This window comes from Lithobates pipiens, unplaced genomic scaffold, assembly GCF_037356315.1.
Source record: "Lithobates pipiens isolate NorthernLeopardFrog02 unplaced genomic scaffold, aLitPip1_a1.2 Scaffold_25, whole genome shotgun sequence".
NCBI classification, from domain to species: Eukaryota; Metazoa; Chordata; class Amphibia; order Anura; family Ranidae; genus Lithobates; species Lithobates pipiens.
The window spans coordinates 14201625-14220746 of NW_027507787.1; the positions used below are offsets into that span (position 1 = coordinate 14201625).

A 19122-nucleotide genomic window follows, 5' to 3' on the forward strand; every position below is an offset into this window, starting at 1 on the left:
AATATGGAGCTCTAACAACTACAACAGCTACTACATACTCCCATATCTCTGGGGGGTCTACAGCATTGAGGTCCGCCTGCCAAATTAAGCATCTCTTGCCTTATTAGCATCCAACATGCAGACAAGCAATACTTTCTCAGTACTCTGACCACTTTCTCTGGACTCTAAAATATATGTTAAAGCAAATACAAGCCATTCAACAATTGCCATTTTTTATTTTAGAAACCTTTACCTTTTTTCACCATTTTTTGTTTCTTTTGCACCTATAAACATTACTGGTCTTCTCCAGTCTTTTTTCAGCCACTTCCTGTCTACATATACAGCATCAGCTGTATGTTATTGTTTTGGGTCACCAGGTTTTTCTTTTTTTTTTTTTTATGAAAGCTGCATTTAATAAGCTTTGTGTCACTGAGCTAGAATAAGCAGGTAGATCAGGATAGTCAGAGTCGGGTGGTCAGAAGTCCTTATCTGCATAAGGTAAGCCAGGCAGCTAGCATCTTTAATATGAGAAAACACCAATGACAATCTCTATATTTGCCCTTTAAATATCTTGTCTCCACAATCCCTGAGTGAAGGAAAAAGGACTTGTTTAATCCAGCTTGCTGGCATAAATAAATGGTCCAGCTCTTATGGATGCAGAGAAGTTAATTCACTCTTTTTTTATATATATAAAAAGGTCTGTGCCTTATATTCCCACCATCAGGTGCATGCAAGAGTTTGACGCTGTTTTCTGTAGATGTTGGTTATCCTAAAATCCCTGGATTAGTCAATGATAAAAACAGCTAAATCAAAACAAAAATCAAACCTCAGAATCTGTCCTTGCCATATTTACTGAACTGCTCAATGCTTTTAAGTTATTAAAAAAACATGTAGCTGGTTTGTATTGTTTGAGCTCCATTTTACATACTCAACGTTTTCTACTAATTACATGGTGTGTTTTGTTTTTAATCAACTGAATTAATTCCAGTTTTCTGATCGTAACCACACTAAGCCTAATGTCTGGTATGACTGTGCTTTCATAACGGGTAATGTCTATTAACGTTGGATGAAGAATGATGCATTAAAAGTTCAAATAGACACATGGAAAAGCGCAAAGAAAAAAAACAAACATTGCTTATATATATTAGGGCTGTTACTGATTAAAATTTTCATGTTCTATTAATTGTTTTTTTAAAATTGATTAATCGACTAATTTCGATTAATTATAGCGCACATACAGATCCAACTACTTTTAGCTGATCTCCTTGCATTGCAACTCTACATTAGTCAGTGGTAAATGTGGTATACACTATATACAATCACTAGACATTAGTTTGTTTCCACAATCCATGACATAACTTCACAGTTCACACAAATACGTTTTAAATTCAAACTGTAGCACTGACGTAAGTCTTCTTTTTTTTTCGCACAGTAGCGTGACAATCCCTCCACCTCCAGTCTAACTAATCACTCACCTTATGGCACGGACCCCTGTGCAAACAGGTGGTCATGCAAGCGGATATCAAAAGAGTTAACACGGACCATAAACTTCTCTCACGTCTCTTTAGATCTCAGCAAGGACGCCAGGTCATGGGTAGAAAGAAAAGATCTAAGTGCTCACCGCTTAAGTATAAGATTAAATTTTTGTGTTCAAACACAAACTACTCACATAAAGGTGACAAAAACAGCATGAAGCCGACAATCGTGTTAGTTCCGTAGGGCAGCAGCGGGTGACATCATGCGTAGCTCCTCCCTCATATGTGTTACGTTCAATCAGAACTTCAATGTCACCGAACTCCTCCCCCTTCCCTTCGTTAGCAGAAGGAGGCACTTGGGGAAGGGGGAGGAGTCCAGTGACGTTGATGTTCGTGATGTCACCGGATGTCCAACAGAACTCCCTGAAGACCTGGAAGCCGGTGGGCAGGTGAGTACCGATCAAAAAAATTCATCGAGGAATTCATCTTTAATTTCCACAGCATATATATATATATATATATATATATATATATATATATATATATATATATATATAGTGTTTTTTTTTTTAGGAAGAGCTAATGCTAGTGGGGTGGGGCACAGAAGGATTATTTTTGGAAATAGCTACAAAAAACAAAAAAAACAAAACATGCATACAGATATGTTTCCCGGTAATGTCTTGGTAAAAACTGGCCTGATTACATTTTTGGACAATGCACAAATTAGTAGGACTTTGGGGCCAGAGGCCAGTGTTATTATGAGATGCAAGTCAGACTAGGACACACCATATGGAGCAGAGTGAGAGGATGTTAATCCTTCATATGGATTAACTTGTTTTGCTGTAGCAAGTGGCATGTGTCCTGGGCTGACTTCATTCTGACTTCCACTAAACTTTAAAGAATTGACTCCACTTGAAAGTGACTCCAATTCTATAAACCTATTTACATATGTAAGTATATATATATATATATATATATATATGTATGTGTGTGTGTGTGTGTGTTAGAAAAAAACAAAAATAGAAAAACACTAACATCAGTACTTTCAGCCATTGAGCAAGAGCAGGCATGACTTCTCTTTCACTGGTTACATACTTGTTGCAAGTAAAGCACTGAAAACAGAGTCAGCCAGGCAGATAAAATTTGGCTATGGGATATCTATCCTACATTTTTATCTCAGCACAGGTTTCCGCTTTAACTATGGAAGATTTAAAGGTTGTTATGAATGTCTAATGAACAAAAAGACTTCACATAATAAGGAGCTCACAGAATCAATAACATGTGTAGCATTAATTACAAAAAATAAAAAATGCTTCAGGCTGGAAAATATCTATTAAGAAGAGGATGATCCTATCAATTAATATGAAAGGGTTGATTTACTAAAGGCAAACAAACTGTGCATTCTGTAAGGGCAATTGCTCCAGAGCTTAGGCAGGCCATAGTTGGTGCAATTTTTTTTCCTGCAAAGCCCCGGCTGGGAGAAGACAGTGATTATTGCTAGTGGCTATAGCAGCTGCTAGCGATAATCACAAGCAAATCCGGCAGGCTGGTTGCACCCAAGTTGATTGATCAACATTAAGCTTGTGCCCATACATGGTTAAATTCTTGGCTGGTTCAACAGATTTGGAGATTCGAACAGTCTATGGCTGGCCTTAAGCCCAGTACATACTGTGAGTTTTTTTTTGTTTTGTTTTTGTTCAACCCAGCAGGCTGAATGGAAAAAAACTAAAGCACTCAGGGGCTTTAAGTAAAGGAGGTGAAGCTCTACTGACATCTATCCTCCAATCATGTGCAAGCAAAAATGCTGCTTTTTTATATTGCTTAGATATTCTGTGCAAATTGAAGCGGAGCAACTGTAGATCTGCGGGGAAGATCTGAAATGAGGGGAAGCTCTGCTGATTTTATCATCCAATCATGTGCAAGCTAAAATGCTGTTTTTTATTTTGTCCCTCTCAGATCTACAGCAACTGCACTTCCAAGTGCCTCAGATCTAAAGCGTCTGCACTTCCAAGTGCACTTGCAGTGCAAAATGGATTTGCCTTTAGTAAATAACCCCCAAAGTATCTTATCTGAAAGAGAAACTAAAGAACGACAAGCTCCTTGTCTGTGATTCGAAGATCGTATTGGCTCTCTAAAAAAAAAAAAAAGGCTAAAAATATGTGCTCAGCTATCACCTACTTACTATGTAATGATCACAACCAATTCAAAAGGCAACTGAGGTCCACATTCTGACAATAGCGTACTGAAAGGAAAGACAGAATATTGCTATTTACTACTGAGATTGGCTTGTTTGTTGCTGATAATAAAAACAATGGGTGGCAAGAAGGTTGAACCAGATATCGGACTAGCTGCAATCAGAGATTGTATAAAGAATAAATAAATAGGCCTGTCTGTCTTTATCCTGAAGGTGCCTAAAAACATTATCCAGCTATCCTCATGCTCTCAGATCTGGCAACCGCTCCAAAAAACACAAATGTATGGATCAAGCAGGCTTTCTTGTTAATTCCTATACAAAGGGAGAAGGAGCCCAGGGGAGGGGCACTTATGTTAAGAGAAAACACCTTTTCTAAAATGTTTAATTGCTTGTTACCCCCCAGAAAGGCAGGCAAGGTCTTGTTCAGTATACAAAAGATTGTTACCCGGTCTGGCTAGTAAAGGTCAGATCAGAGGACAGTCATTCATTAGGATCAGGTTAAGGTGAGCATACATAGCGATTTTTGATGGGTTTTGCTACAAGCGATTGCAAACAAGCCATTAATCACCATTTACAATTTTGAACAAGCCAACACGCAAGGTATTATTCTGCTTTTTGCAGTCAACTGAACATATTAAAAGAATATCAGAAATACTACGTATTGTTGATCCCAGTGCTCAATGCAATGGAAAGTTGATACACTATTGCAGCTATTACCGGTATAAAAATAAAATCAATGCATAAAGATGCCACAATAAAATATGAATAAAATGATCACAGCAATAACAGCTCTAAGAAAGGAATAACTACGAGTATTTAGTACAATTAAATGTATAGCCCACATGTGTTACAAAGTCCCAACAAAAGTCCATAGGGTAGATGTGGTGCTCCATGACCGCTCAGAAACGTAGGGAAGCCTCAAAAGCTATATAACAACACCAGAAAGAAACTTTGTGCTCAAAAGTGATCCCCATTGGTAATGCACTTACCACAAACAGGCTAAAAATTTGCCTTATAATCTCCAGGCACAACTGGGTGTACTGCCATTCTGCCAATCCTTCATAAGGCATCAGTTGATTAAAAGGTGGTCTCTCCTTGTGGTATGGAACAAAATCCTGCTGCTATATATTTCACAGTAATATCTTTAGGTAGCTCACCCAATGTTACATACAAGAAAAGAAGGAATGCATATAGCGTAACACTGTTTTATTTGGGAACATCCCCAAAACCAATGAAGATATGTTTACAATGAAGTCAATTAAAAACAGCAATATCTATGTTGAATCCATCCTAACACATTTCATAATCACGTCTTCCTCAGAGGATGCTCTCTGAGGAAGACGTGATTACGAAACGCGTTAGAGTATATCCACGCAGCTCCCCTGTCTGCCAGTCACGGTTCATGTCATCCCGTGTCTCACCACGCTCACCAATACCAGGAAGCAGTGAGAATGACATGTAGTGTGCAGTGCGGATTCAACAAAGAGTTTGCTGTTTTTAATTGACTTCATTGTAAGCATATATTCTTTGGTTGTGGGGATATTCCCAAACAAAACGGTGTTACGCTATATGCATTTCTTCTTTTCTTGCATGTAACATTAGGTGAGCTATCTAAAGATATTACCATGAAATATATAGCAGCAGGATTTTGTTTCATACCACAAGGAGAGACCAAGTTTTAATCAACTGCTGCCTTATGAAGGATTTGATCACCAGAATAGCAGTTCGCTCAGTTGTGCCTGGAGATTATAAGGCTATTTTTTAGCCCGTTTGTGGTAAGTGCATTACCAATGGGGATCACTTTTGAGCATGAGGTTTCTTTCCGGTGTTGGTATATAGCTTTCTGATGTGTCACGGAGCACCACATCTACCTTACAGACTTTTGTTGGGACTTTGTCACACGTGTGTGCTATACATTTAATTGCATTAAATACTCTTAGTTATTTCTTTCTTAGCGCTATTAATGTTGTGATAATTGTATTCATATTTTATTGTAGCATCTTTATGCAACTAAAAATATTGTTAAAAAATATGATCTATCAGTTATAAATGTTAACCATTAAAAACATTAAACTGATCTGAATTACAATTTTTTCTCTGACACCCGTGCAGTTATTTCTTTGATTGACAAAATTCTGCCCCAGCTGGTCAACTTGGCAAATTTAAAAGAGAAATCTACTCGCTTAGATGGATGCAGCATTGATCCAATGCTTCATCTGTCTCCAGCCAGCTCTAAGACAGAACTGAGTGATCAAAGACCACTGATCGCTCATTCTTCAGCCTTTAGTGAGTAGAAAGTCTGTGACTGTCAGTCTCCAGCTCTCTGTTCTGCCCCCGTCCCTCACTGGAGCGCTGGGCTGTGGAGGGGGTGGGAGCAGCTGGCTCAGCCTCTCAGCGGCTCTCTGATAGACTGAGCCAGCTGCCAGTCCAGGCATTTAGGTGGATCCTGACTGTAAAGTCGTGATCTTTCCAAAGCCTGCCTTGGCTAAGTGACATAATTGGATAGAATGGAGGGTCTTTAGTTTGCAGTCTTTATTTGATCAGTTTAGATGCATTGGATAATTGATTGTGTGCGCCCACCTTTTAGCTGCATGCTTGGTCAATTCTAATGCTGCGTACACACAACCGGACTTTCCGGCAGAATAGGTCAGACGGAATCATTCTGTCAGATATTCCAATCGGGTGTGGGATAATCCGATGTTTTTTTGTTTTTTTTTAAATTCCGATGGACCTACAAATAGAACATGTTTCAAATCTGTCCGACTGACTCAATTCCTATCGGGAAAACTGTTTGTCTGTATGCTGTTCCGATGGATCAAATACGATGCAAGGGAAGCTATAGGCTACTAGCTATTGAACTTCCTTTTTTAGTCCCGTCGTATGCCATCACGTTCAAAACAAACAGACTTTTGAACAGACTTTAGTCCGTTCGTGTGTGGCCAAGTCCGTTCATTTGGAAGTCCATCTTAACACCATCAAAAGTCCGTCAGGAAGACTGTCGGACCTTTTCTGCTGGAAAGTCCAGTCGCGTGTACGTGGCATTACAGGCCTGCCTGCTTACTGACAATGGCAATGTGTAACTTGTCTAAACAGCCAATAAATTGCACTACCCAGGTGTTCTCTGGATGGCCCAAGATTAGTTGTAGTTGAATCCACACAATACATCAGTTACAGAGATTCAGGATGGAACCCATTTGTTGTACAGACAATCAGGAAACCCTGTAGGGAGCAGAGGCTGGGAGAACACAAGTAGCTCCAGGCAAAGAGCTAATGCACAAGAGTGTTTTTTTGTAATAGATTATTCTCTAGAAAACAAAGAAACGATTTCTATGTTAATTAGTACCAGAATAGCTTCTGTTACCTGGAATGCTATGTTAACCACATTAAAGAACTGTGGGAAGAACTCAGAAGAAAATACAGTCCACCCAAAATGAATATCTCAAATGATGGAGTGTTACGTTTTCTTTCACTCAGTTACTGTATGTCTCATGTATCATGATTTAACCTTCACTAATTTTAAGGTGTTTTCAGTCTTGTAGAATTGTTTCATTGTATACTATGAAGAATGCAATGGGAGGAGAGGGAACGCTGTTTCTTGTAGTTCAAGGAGCAATGATAGCCATACACAGCTTGGATTTTGTCTGAATCAGCTGAAATTCAAGCCATGGAAATCCCTAAAGGCACTTGACAGACTTTGATTGAAAAATCGAAGTATCCAGGTAGAAAATTGTTGACTAAGCCATGACTGTGTCCAACCAAATGCAGTCACTGTTTGTGTATCCTTACAGCCGTGGGTGTTGGTGGCTGCTTGAATACAACCACTAGCAGCGGACATTCCCCCATCTACCCTGTTAGTATGGAAGACTTTGGCTCAACAGAGGAGGTCTAGAGCCAAAATTATTGCTCTCGCTCTAATGTTCGCAGCGATAACTCGCATGTGTGGTTTGAACACCGTTTTCATATGTGGGCGGGACTTACATATGTGTTCGCTGCATGCAAGCACAGGGGGACAGGGGCGCTTTAAATTTTTTATTTTTTTTTAATTGTTCATTTTACTTTATTTATTTTAGTTTGACATTTTTTTCCCCAAAAATACATTTTTTGATCACTTTTATTCCTATTACAAGGAATGTAAACATCCCTTGTAATAGGAATATGGCATGAAAGGTCCTCTTTACAGTGAGATATGGGGTCAATAAGACCCCACATCTCACCTCTAGGCTGGGAAGCCTGAAATAAAAAATAAAAAAATGGCAGAGTATTGGCAGGGTATTGCAGAGTATTGGCAGGGTATTGCAGAATATTGCAGGGTATTGCAGACTATTGGCAGGGTATTTCAGAGTATTGGCAGGGCATTGGGTATTGCAGAGTATTGGCAGGGTATTGCAGAGTATTGGCGGGTATTGCAGAGTATTGGCAGGGTATTGCAGAGTATTGCAGGGTATTGCAGAGTATTAGAAGGGTATTGCAGAGTATTGGCAGGGTATTGGTAATTGCAGAGTATTGGCAGGGTATTGCAGAGTATCGGCAGGGTATTGGGTATTGCAGAGTATTGGCAGGGTATTGCAGAGTATTGCAGGGTATTGCAGAGTATTACCAGGGTATTGCAGAGTATTGGCAGGGTATTGGGTATTTCAGAATATTGCAGAGTATTGGCAGGGTATTGCAGAGTGTTGGCAGGGAATTGAGGGGTTCATTTTTGGTGAGCAGCACTGTGGGCACTGCAGATCCAGCCCACAACGCTGCTGACACCGATCTCTTCCCCCTCCGCTGTACCGATCGGTACTGAGAGGGGAGAGAGGAACTGGCATCATAACATGACGCCGGTTTGTTTACAAGTGATTGCCCCATCATTTGACTGAGCCATCACGTGGTAAACGGCCGCGATGAGCGGCCGTTTACCGTGATCCGTGATGCGTCAGGTCCTGTGAACCCGGCGGTCAGGGAAGCTCTCGAGTGCGTGCCCCAGGGGGCGCGCGAGAGCAGAATTCTGGGAGGACGTCATATGACGGCCTCTCAGAGTTAAACAACCGCACTGTAGCCATCATTCGGCTATGGGCCGGTTGTTAAGTGGTTAGACTCAAAAGCAAAATGTATTATTTTGCATTATATTCTACTTCCTAGATGTGGTGGCTGCATTCGGTTTCTTTTCTAAGCTTTCTTTAATTTATTTTTAGCTGGTGATTCAACCAACAAGTCTGTTGTTTTTCAAAATAACAAGCTCTCCTGCAAATGTAGCAGTTACAAGGATGAGACAAACCATTACCACTGACAGCGGTGTTTACAATGATCAGCTTTTTATTGATTTATGTCAAATCTTTATCCTATAATGAAAAAAATATATAAATGTTTGCTTTAACTGTTTTTAAAGTGTTAGCTGGCTGTTTGGCTTTAATTTGTTTATTTATATATATAAATCTGTTAGTAGATGTAACACTCCACTCACCTCAGACTATGTTGCTGTCCAAAGATGCCCGCCTGTGCCGCTTCATCCAGAGTGGGGCACTCTGATACAAGAAGTGTGCTACTGACCTGATTACCAGCTGAAAACAGAGGGAAAAAGCCTTAAAAAAAAAATATTTAATGCAGCCATCACAGCTAATCCTTGGTGAGCTGCAATATGTTTTGGTTTTGTGTTTAATACCACTTTATGGTGAGTAAGAAGAACTGGGGATTTGGGTGGACAGGTTTTATCATTGCAGTTCCCAAGAAAGTAAAAACTAAGTGATGTCTCAGCTTATGAAACACCACCTATAACTGAAATATCACTTTTGGGTGCACTGACCCTTTAATGCCTGAACAGGATGCTTCACCATTCTGCTCTCACGCTATTCTCCACTTTGCTGTAGTGCACAGACCTTATTAATGTAATATGTCTGAGAAAAAAGAAATATTGATCACTGACAGGCAACCTTTCAGTTTGTGAGCCTCATCTGCATCCTCCCACGGGAAGCACATTAATATATAAATATATGTTTTATTCTTCCGACAAGGAAAGTGTATGGTGTCAGAGACTTGTTAAAATATGTTTTTAGCCCCCTTGGTGCTGCTATTCAGGATATAAAATTGCGTGTCACTGCTATTTATAGGGAAGATCTATTTCAACCCAAGGCTTCATTCAGATGGGCGTTGACACCCGTTTTACTTGCAGACTGCATTTGTTATTGCGCCTGCATCTGCTCTGAACTTTGCGCAGGAAGCATAAAGAGATGAATGCAGACACAGCAGCTGCCTAGACACATCTGCATGTCAAAATTTGACATGTGTAGTAGCGGGTACATGAATCTGAGCGCAGGCAGTGTGCGTTTGGATCAGTGCACCTGCTCCTGAATGCATGTCAAACTTTGACACACGGCTGTATCTGTGCAGACGCTGGATCTGCATCTACCTCTAAAGATCGCCAGCACTTTGGAGCGGATGCAGGCGCAATAGCAAATGCGGCGTGCATGCAGAATGGGTGTCAAGTCCAAGCTGAATGAAGCCTAATCATTGTCAGCTACACCGTTGACATACAAAAATGCAATTAGATTGTTTATCAACATGCCATGTCACCCAACTACTGTATATGGATAAATCAGACCCAATACTTGGTGTCAATTCCAGAATCTGTTGTAGTAATAATAGAGCATTATGCAGAAGAAGAACAAATATTCTAGCTTTAGACAGTGCCACCTACTTATAAATTAAATTATCATTTGTAGACCGTTTTAGTTGCTCCTTTATGAGAGGAATGTGTCTGCTCACTGAAAAGTCCTTCTGCTGTGTCTGTGTTATATGAGGAATAATGACACTGAGCGAGCGTCAGGGAACGCGGGTCACTTTGCACGCTCAGCTTCTTTTTAGACAAGTTAATTTATCGCTGGGTGAAGCTGGCACCAGAGAAAATTACATGCAAGGAAACTGCAAAACTATTAGTGCAGTGCTGGTCAAATAGGGTAACACTGCCAAGAGAGTGGAAGTATAATTTGCTAAAAGCTGACCATATGTTCCTTACATTTATTTATTAATGCAAAGGCAAGACAAAGACAGGTATGTAGTCCAACCTGAGAGGCAACCATAGATACACTGCAGAAGTGAGCGTAGCCACCCAGGGATAGGCGTGTGTTATTCCTGGGTGTACTAGGTGAAAACATAAGCTGATGCTGCCACTATACTAGTTGTTTATATTTTTCGTTCAACCCAGCGGGCTGAATGAAAATAAAACTGAAGAGCTTAAGAGAAGCCGCTGTATTAACAACCCGATGTTAGTACAGCGATCTTTCCTGCTGAGCTGAGTTGCCCCCTTCCCTGCCAGAACACACCAGTCAGCGATGAGTGTGATGATCGGATACAGTGGCGGCTAGTGGTCAATATTTTTTGGGCGGGTGATGGCAATCAAACCTGGTCCCCTCACTCGCACCCAACCCAACCCCCTCCCCTCAAGGGCTCTCGATCCACTTGCACTACCGCCACCCCCCGTGCCCCTCCCGCCCCCCTCCCCTCAAAGGTTCTTGATCCACTCACACTAATTAACACCACTGCGCTGTGGCTGCTGTGCATTTAGAAAAGTCCTGCATGCTGCATCTTTGGTGCGGTGTTGAAAGCCGCACCAAACGCGCAGCCTCCAGTTGAAAGTAATGAAAATTGAGGCAAAATTGCGGTTAAAATGCACCGTGATTTACATTTTTGGTGTGATTTTGAGTCACATGTCCATTTTTCACAGGTCCAGGCAATGCAAAAACGTACCAGAAAACGCATATGAAACACAGCAATACCTGAGCCCACCCTTTTTTGAAGCCTATTAGAGCCTCTGGCTCTAGTCACGTGGTTCAAAAAAAACACTCCCTCCCCACTATTGAAACTCATAGTATGTAGTAGTATGTAGGGGGCCAGATAAATGAATGGGGGGGCTACGCCCCTTATGAAGTGACCGCTTATTTATTATATATATATTTATTTTATTAACAGTGCTTGTACTGTGATTTTAAATATCTTTTGATCCAAAGCTTTTAAACTGACTGCACATCCCTGGTAAGAGGTATAGGGGGGGGGGGGGGGGGTCGAAAAAAAAAAACGCAATTTTTGAGGCCAGTTGATGTCAGTTTGAATTTGATACATGCATTCTGGGTGGTCATTGATGGTCATTGTATGATTTCCTTTATTATTTCATTCAAAATCTCTATGTTGGTTTGTGCAGTGAACTTCAGAATACTTTATGGCTTTACCCACCTTTTTTACACGCAATGCAAGTTTTAGCAACAGATGAATTTTACTGTCCAGTTTTTTTAGGGCAGAAATTCAATACAAATCCTGATATTTGGGTCTGCCAGATATAAATGCATGTAAATTTCACTTTAAAATCTGCAGCACAAAAGTGACTGCGAACTCCAATAACAGTATTATTACAGATGTTAGCACGCTGTGACTGCAGAGGCGCTGTATCTTTAAGGCTCAGATTACCAGGACAAAAAAAAAAAAAATCCACACCCCCTGGCTGATCCCTATTTACATACAAATACTTCAAGGGCTCACATTTACACCATTCACTGCGAGCAGAGTTTTGCCAAAGTTTGTAATCCAATCAGAAGAGGTATTCAATGGATGTCTGCAGAGCGATTTGTCACCAGGATCATCTTCTACACTTCAGATGACTGCTGTTGCCTATTTTCTTTCCTCTTGGGTTGTTTGTATTGCTGTATTTTGTAGCACACCGTTTAAAGGGACTTTGGTCTTGGAGGATTATTCTGAGCAGAGCTGCTGGGCACTTTAAAAAAATGTCTGGAATATGTTGGTTGTCACATGGAAAAGTTAACATGACCCCGTGGAATTAGTTATTTTTTATTTATTTTTTTCTCTCTGTGCTCTTTTGGATTAATTTTAATTCACTACTTAAGGACGACAAGGAATTTCTGGATTGCCTTTATTCTATCTCAGCTCTAAGCTTCAATGGCTCTCGTAACAAGTAAGGTTTTGAATGCTTTTCACATGTTTGTCATTGCAAAAGGCAGAAAGCAACTTCAAAAAAAAATAAATCCCTCTGGCTTTTAAACCTGTTTCTTAAAATAAAAATGGGAGAGGCGGAAAGATGATCTATTCTTTATAAGTAGACTTGTGCGCGCGCTAGCATGCTGTGTATTTTTAGATGGGTTCTGGCCAGTTAAACACACAATCCATCTGTGGCTTCCTGGATGGAAACTGTGGCTTTCAGTGAATTATCCCTATAAAAGAGAATGGAAAGAAGGAGATTGCATTGATTACAAGTCTCTGTAGAAAGGTAATAACTAGTTGTAAAGAAACAGAGACTAGTGCTTTGAACTTTGTATTACCCACTAGCTTGCAATGGAAAAAACAATTAGGAGTGAAATAGAGATAAAGGTTCTGGAACCTGTGTCACTGTTGGAATGTAGCTGCTGTAACCTGAGGTGCAAGTGTATGCGGCTAACCCTTTGTGGCCTGCGTTCAACCTGAAAAGAAATGGAAATCAGGTTGTCCCTTTTGTTAGGGACACTTGTGTAATGTAATATAGCCATTTGCATGTGTTACTAAAGAACATTTAATATACAAAGTCCATATGGGATACGAGTTAGCATTAGTCAAAAGGCATGACATATGCAAACTCACTCATCGGGGAAAAAACCATGGTGTCATGGGTAGAGGTTGCCATGCATGCTGAAAAAATATCTACACCACTTTCTTCAGCATAACAGCGGTCAGAGGAGAATACAGGCCTGGACTGATAATGGCAGCTGTGGCCTTTCCCATAAATACTGGTATGTGCTACTTGTGGTTTGGTATAAGGCTTGCAGTCTGTTCATTCTCAAACACCACTCTAAAATGTAACTCCAACTTTTTTGTTTCTGCTGTCCATTAATTTCTATATGACTCCATTGCATTGTGTTTCCCTAACTTGCTCACTGCTTCCATACAATACATGGGGGTGCAGGGGTCACTGGGACAGGAAGGCACAAGCAGCAGAATTTCTAACATTTTCTTACTCTACTGGACTTCTTCCTGCCTGCATAATGCATATATGGTGCTGTAGGACAGCTGCGCCTTATTGCCCAGCTACATATTATTATTATTACACAGGACTTATATAGCCCAGACAGTTTACGCAGCGCTTTACAACATTAGGGCAGACAGTACAATTACAATTCAATACAGGGGGGAATCAGAGGGCCCTGCTCGTTAGAGCTTACAATCTAAATATGCATCCAGGTGGCTACAAGGTTCTGTACTCCGAGCGTGCGCCGATAGCTCCTGGTCTGAGAGCCAGCAGCAAAGGCTTCTGATCATCTGAACCCTGTGAAAGCCAATCACAGCCACCATGTGATTGGGTGGCCTTCTGGCATTAACTAAGGCCTGATTCACACCTATGTATTTTTTAGTGTATTTTCAGTTTTGCACAAACACACTACAGTCCATTTAACCTCCCTGGGGGTACGATTATTTCGGATTTTAGGTGCTAAAAGCGGTACCATTATTTTGCATGAAAATTTGGCGTTTTATATTGTAGTCCTGTAATTCTTAGCAATAACTCACTTAAAGAGGAAGTAAACCCTGATGAGTTTACTTCCTCTTTTTTTCCCAGCAAAGGTAAAGCATAATGGACTACTATGCATCGCATAGTACCCCATTATGTGTCACTTACCTGACACAGGAGCCAGCGAAGTCGCCGATGTCCCCTGTAGTCCGGAGCATCTATCTTGCTGGTGGCGTCTCGCAGCTCCGCCGAATGACAGTGGCGAAGCCGTGATGACGTCACTCCCGCGCATGCGCACGGGAGTCGCGTCTCGCAGCTCCGCCGCTGTCATTCGGCGAAGCCGCGATGACGTCACTCCCGCGCATGCGCACGGGAGTCGACAAATGCGGCAGCTCCATTCTTGGAACTGCCGCGTTTAGTGCGCCTGCGCGCCGCTGTCTACGGCGCATGCGCCGTAGACAGCGGTGCCCATTTTCGGGCAAATATCTCCTAAACCATATAGGTTTAGGAGATATTGCTTGGACCTACAGGTAAGCCTTAATCTAGGCTTACCTGTAGGTCAAAGTGGTTTGTAAGGGTTTACAACCACTTTAAATCTGTCCAAACCAGAGTCTAGTAGACATCCCGGGTATGATAAAGTTTGAAAAATGAAATCATAAATTATAATATAATAAATAATTATAAATAATTGTACCAAATAATAATATAACAATAATAAAAATGATTCAATAATGTAATCAAATCGAAAACACAGAAATTTGCTCAGTTGCAGAATTGTCACTGTCATTACTTTTCAGTATTTGATGACGGATCTCCCCACAAATCACTATCCCTCAATTCTGCAAGTGATTACAATTTATTATCGTTGTTTTCTAGCTAGTCTATAATAATTTTTGATGTAAAGTGACAGTTTTGGTTGCTATGGACAATCTCCAGTTTCCAGGCATAAAGTACAGTTTTTATTATATAAAACTGCATGCAGGACACTGGGTAGACCACTAGGGACAAAGGGGATGTGAAATAATTACATACAGCAATGTAATCTGTAAAATTACATTATACTGTATGTAATGTGTGTGTTTCACTTTTTGAATTTGGCGCCGATCTCCGTCCCCGTGCGTCGCAACGCCCGCAGGGAACGGAGATCAGCTCCGTGGTAGATCGAGCGAGACACGGCTCGCTCGTACAGCGGGGACATCGCTGGATCCGAGGGAGAAGGTAAGTAAACATCCTCCTGGATCCAGCGATGCAGTCCCGAGTCTGGCTCGGGGTTACCGCTTTTGGCATAAAAATTCCACCCCGAGCCAGACTCTGGAATACCGTCAGGGGGGTTAACGTGGTTTTCTATGGATCTAGTTCACATCTGTGCATTTTATGCAAAGGGCCAGGGATTTGTTTTTGTTTTTTTGTTCCATAGACTGCAATGGATCAAAAATGTGTATTGAAAAGCACAAAATGCGCCTGCAATATACAAACTGCAACCTGCATAGGTGTGAACCAGGCCTTAAAGCGGAGTGCCACCCAAAAATTGAACCTCCGCTTTAAAAAAAGGTGAGCCCCTGACATGTCACATTTGGCATGTCATTTTTTTAGGGGGGGGGCGGATACCCTCTTTTCAGAGGGTTCCAGCTCCCACTTCCTTCTGGCACACCCTCTGCACCGGAAGGAAGATCACCTCTCTCCCTCCCTCTAGGCAATTATCTGGGAAACATCACAGGTCCCAGATGATTGCGCGGCCAGTCTCGGCGCGGCTCACACATGCGCAGTGGGTGCCCGGCTGTGAAGCCACAGCCAGGCGCCCACAGTTACAATGCCGGCGCCACCGAGCTGAGGGGGAGATGAGTGGGGCTTCGATCCCCCACATTGCTGGACCCTGTGACAGGTAAGTGCCTGATTATTAAAAGTCAGCAGCTGCAGTATTTGCAGCTGCTGACTAAATTTTTTTTTAAAGCAGAACTCCACTTTAAAGAGCTGCTTGGAGGTGGCAACATGGGGCTAAAATATACTTTTGTATTTCTTCACTGGACAGATTTCCTATCACTTCTGTCCTGTCAGAAAGCAAGCGAGTATACATCTCCCCAATAGAGAAACAAATAGCAATAATAATTTGACAGAAGATCTAATCCTTTATGTTCTATTAAGAAACATTTCGGGTGCATGAGATATTAGAATTGGCTATAGATTGCTAATAGTCTGCCTCTGTTTGATAATATGCTAAAGAAATGATTGAGATTCTAATATAGAAATATTGTTTGTTTACTATGTGGATTGGTTTATATATGTTGGCTGATTTAGTCTGGCACTGGGAGAGATATACCTGCTAAGAATGGGTGGATTTTTCATTACACCTTTTGAAAGGTGAGACTTTATATAACTGACCAAAGGGTTCATGCTCACCAACCCATGTGCTGGTGTACATAGTACTGGGTCTGTAAGAGATGGTACAATGTAAAACACATCACACTGTTTACTTTTTTCTTCTCTTTTTTAACTTTATTTAATTGTCACAAAGGGGTCAATTTACTAAAGGCAAATAGGCTGTTCACTGTGCAAGGAAATTTCCTCCAGAATTTTATGTCGGGAAATTTTACTTTTCAAAAGGGTACCCAGTCACGTACAAGGAAACTGAAGAAGATGCCATTTTTGCATGCACATGATTGGGTGATGAAAGTCAGCAGAGCTTCACATTATTCACTCTGAGGAAAATTTTCTTGCAGTGTTTAACGTTCCTTGCAAAGTGAACACTCTATTTTCCTTTAGTAAATCAACTCCAAAATGACACATCATTTACCACGGTACCACATGGATGTACATAATCTATACTTCCATATGACAAAATTATTTGCTGCCCACATGCTTTATAATACACCGAAAAATGTCTGTCCATTTACACATCATCAGTTTACACCCCCCCCCCCCCTTTAGATTGTAAGATCTAATGAGCAGGGCCCTCTGATTCTGCCTATATTGTACTGTAATTGTACTGTCCACCCTCTCCATTGTAAAGCAGTGCGTAACTGTTGATGCTATATAGATCCTCTATAATAATAATAATAATGTGGCGGGGTTTGGTGTATTCCATAAAAGTGCAGCATCTATGATTTGTTTTCTTATTGCATCACAAAACACCTAAACACAGCTTTAAATGAACATTTGTTTTCTATGTGCCCTTCTGTTGAGTCACCAGCTCAACAGACCTGGTGTAAACTATGTCCAAGGCTTCTATACTCCAAGTCAAGTGGTTACATAATAATAATTGCAGCTGGGAAGAGTATTACAACCATCTGACATTATAAGAAGCCAGAACAATCACAGCAAATGTCTACTTTGAAACTGCTGTTAGCAATTTTCTGTACGTGTGCTTAGATCTTGATAAAGATGGTTATTTAAGAAAATCTTAACATGATCTGGCCACATTGAGGTTGTTTTTGAAGCCAGCACAGGAATTGCGGTAAAAACTGGAAAACTAGTTTATAGCCCATAGAGCAATGATTGTTTCCCTCTCCCAGGGTTTTATTGTTATATTGTACTTGCTTTGCAGAACTGTATAGCTGACACATACATACATGGAAGAAAAAAAAAATCTTAGCTGCAGAGCAAAGTGAAAGTTTCCAACCCAGCTGATTTACTAATTCTATTTTGGGTTTATCAACAGTTCACACAAACCATGCAGACATAATAATATTTCCTAACCATTGTGATCGAATGAAACCCATGCTTGCAATATAGTCCGCTTACATATGACTACTTGCATTTGATTTAAAATCTAAGAAGCACTGCACTCCCGTCCAGCCAACCAATTGTTGACTTGAAAATGCCCTCAGCCCATGAGTCTCCGCCAAAGCCAGGCCCCCTGACATGTTTTTTTCTTCACTCACCAGAGCTTAATCAAAGGGTACTTTTAGGGTACTTGATACTTGCAGTTGATGTTGTTGTTCCTTGGGCTTATGTTCCTTCAGTTGCGGAAAGATTGTCATGCTCAGAAAAACCAGGCCACCTGACTTAATTTTGTGTTTCTATGGCTCACTCCTAAAGTGGTTGTAAATGTGATTATGTATTAAAATAAAAAAGGTTCATACTTTCCTGCCACTTGCAATTTTATTGCACAGAGCGGCCCCTTACCTCTTCTTCTAATGTCCCCCGCCAGCACTCTCCATTCTTTTCTGTGTGAGCCCCCATACCAAGCCATGAGCTTTGAGGGCACATGTGCGAGAGTGCTCCCAAGCCAGGCTGTGTATGTCTATAAATACAAACGGCACAGCTTGACCCCATTCCCCACAGCATGGCTCGGCTCCCGGTGCTTTCAGTAAAGCTTTTGAAAGTGGGGTGAGGGGAGAGAAGAGCTGCAGATGGGCACAACGCTGGATTGATGTAGTAATCGGGTAAGTGTTTAGGGAAGGGGAGGAACAGCTAGTGGAAGGTGTTTTACCTTAATGCAGAGAATGCATTAAGGTTAAAAACCTTTTGACTTTAGAAGCAGTTTAAGGACTAAGTCCGCCTTTTGCCAAAAATAATAAATGCACCCATACAGGAAAAAGATGTGAATGTATTTATTTTTTTACCTTAAGTGATTACCACACTTGTGTTCCATTGATAACTACAGGTCTCTCTGCCATGGGAGTTTCTTCATCCATAAATTTCAGATTTGCCCATGACCAGATCTGACTCATCCAGATGTGCATGTGTACAAAATATCTATAGAGTTTATATGAATTCCCACAATACTAATTCTGCTTGATTTGTGTACCTAGCAGGTCATGTTGGGTATTCTGCTGCCCAAATCTCCCAAAAAAGGAAGTAAATTTATGTTAACATCCTGGACAAGTTTTCTTCATACCCTATATAACTGGACTGGAGTGGTCTTCCTAAATTTGAATCATATCCAAAGCCTGAGTTGACATCCAAACTAGTAGGAACATAAATTTAAAGTGTAACTAAAAACTAAAATTCTGGTATTTCCATCCCAGTTGGAGTGAACCTCCCCTTACTTTTGTATCAGTTCCAATGTTGTC

The 19122-nt window shown here is 40.9% G+C and overlaps 1 protein-coding gene across 46 annotated transcripts in view; it reads left to right on the plus strand.

Moving 5' to 3' along the window:
* Nucleotides 1-19122, plus strand: part of ANK3 (ankyrin 3) — a 906473-nt gene that overhangs the window by 763933 nt on the left and 123418 nt on the right. The gene's annotated exons all lie outside the window — the stretch shown is intronic.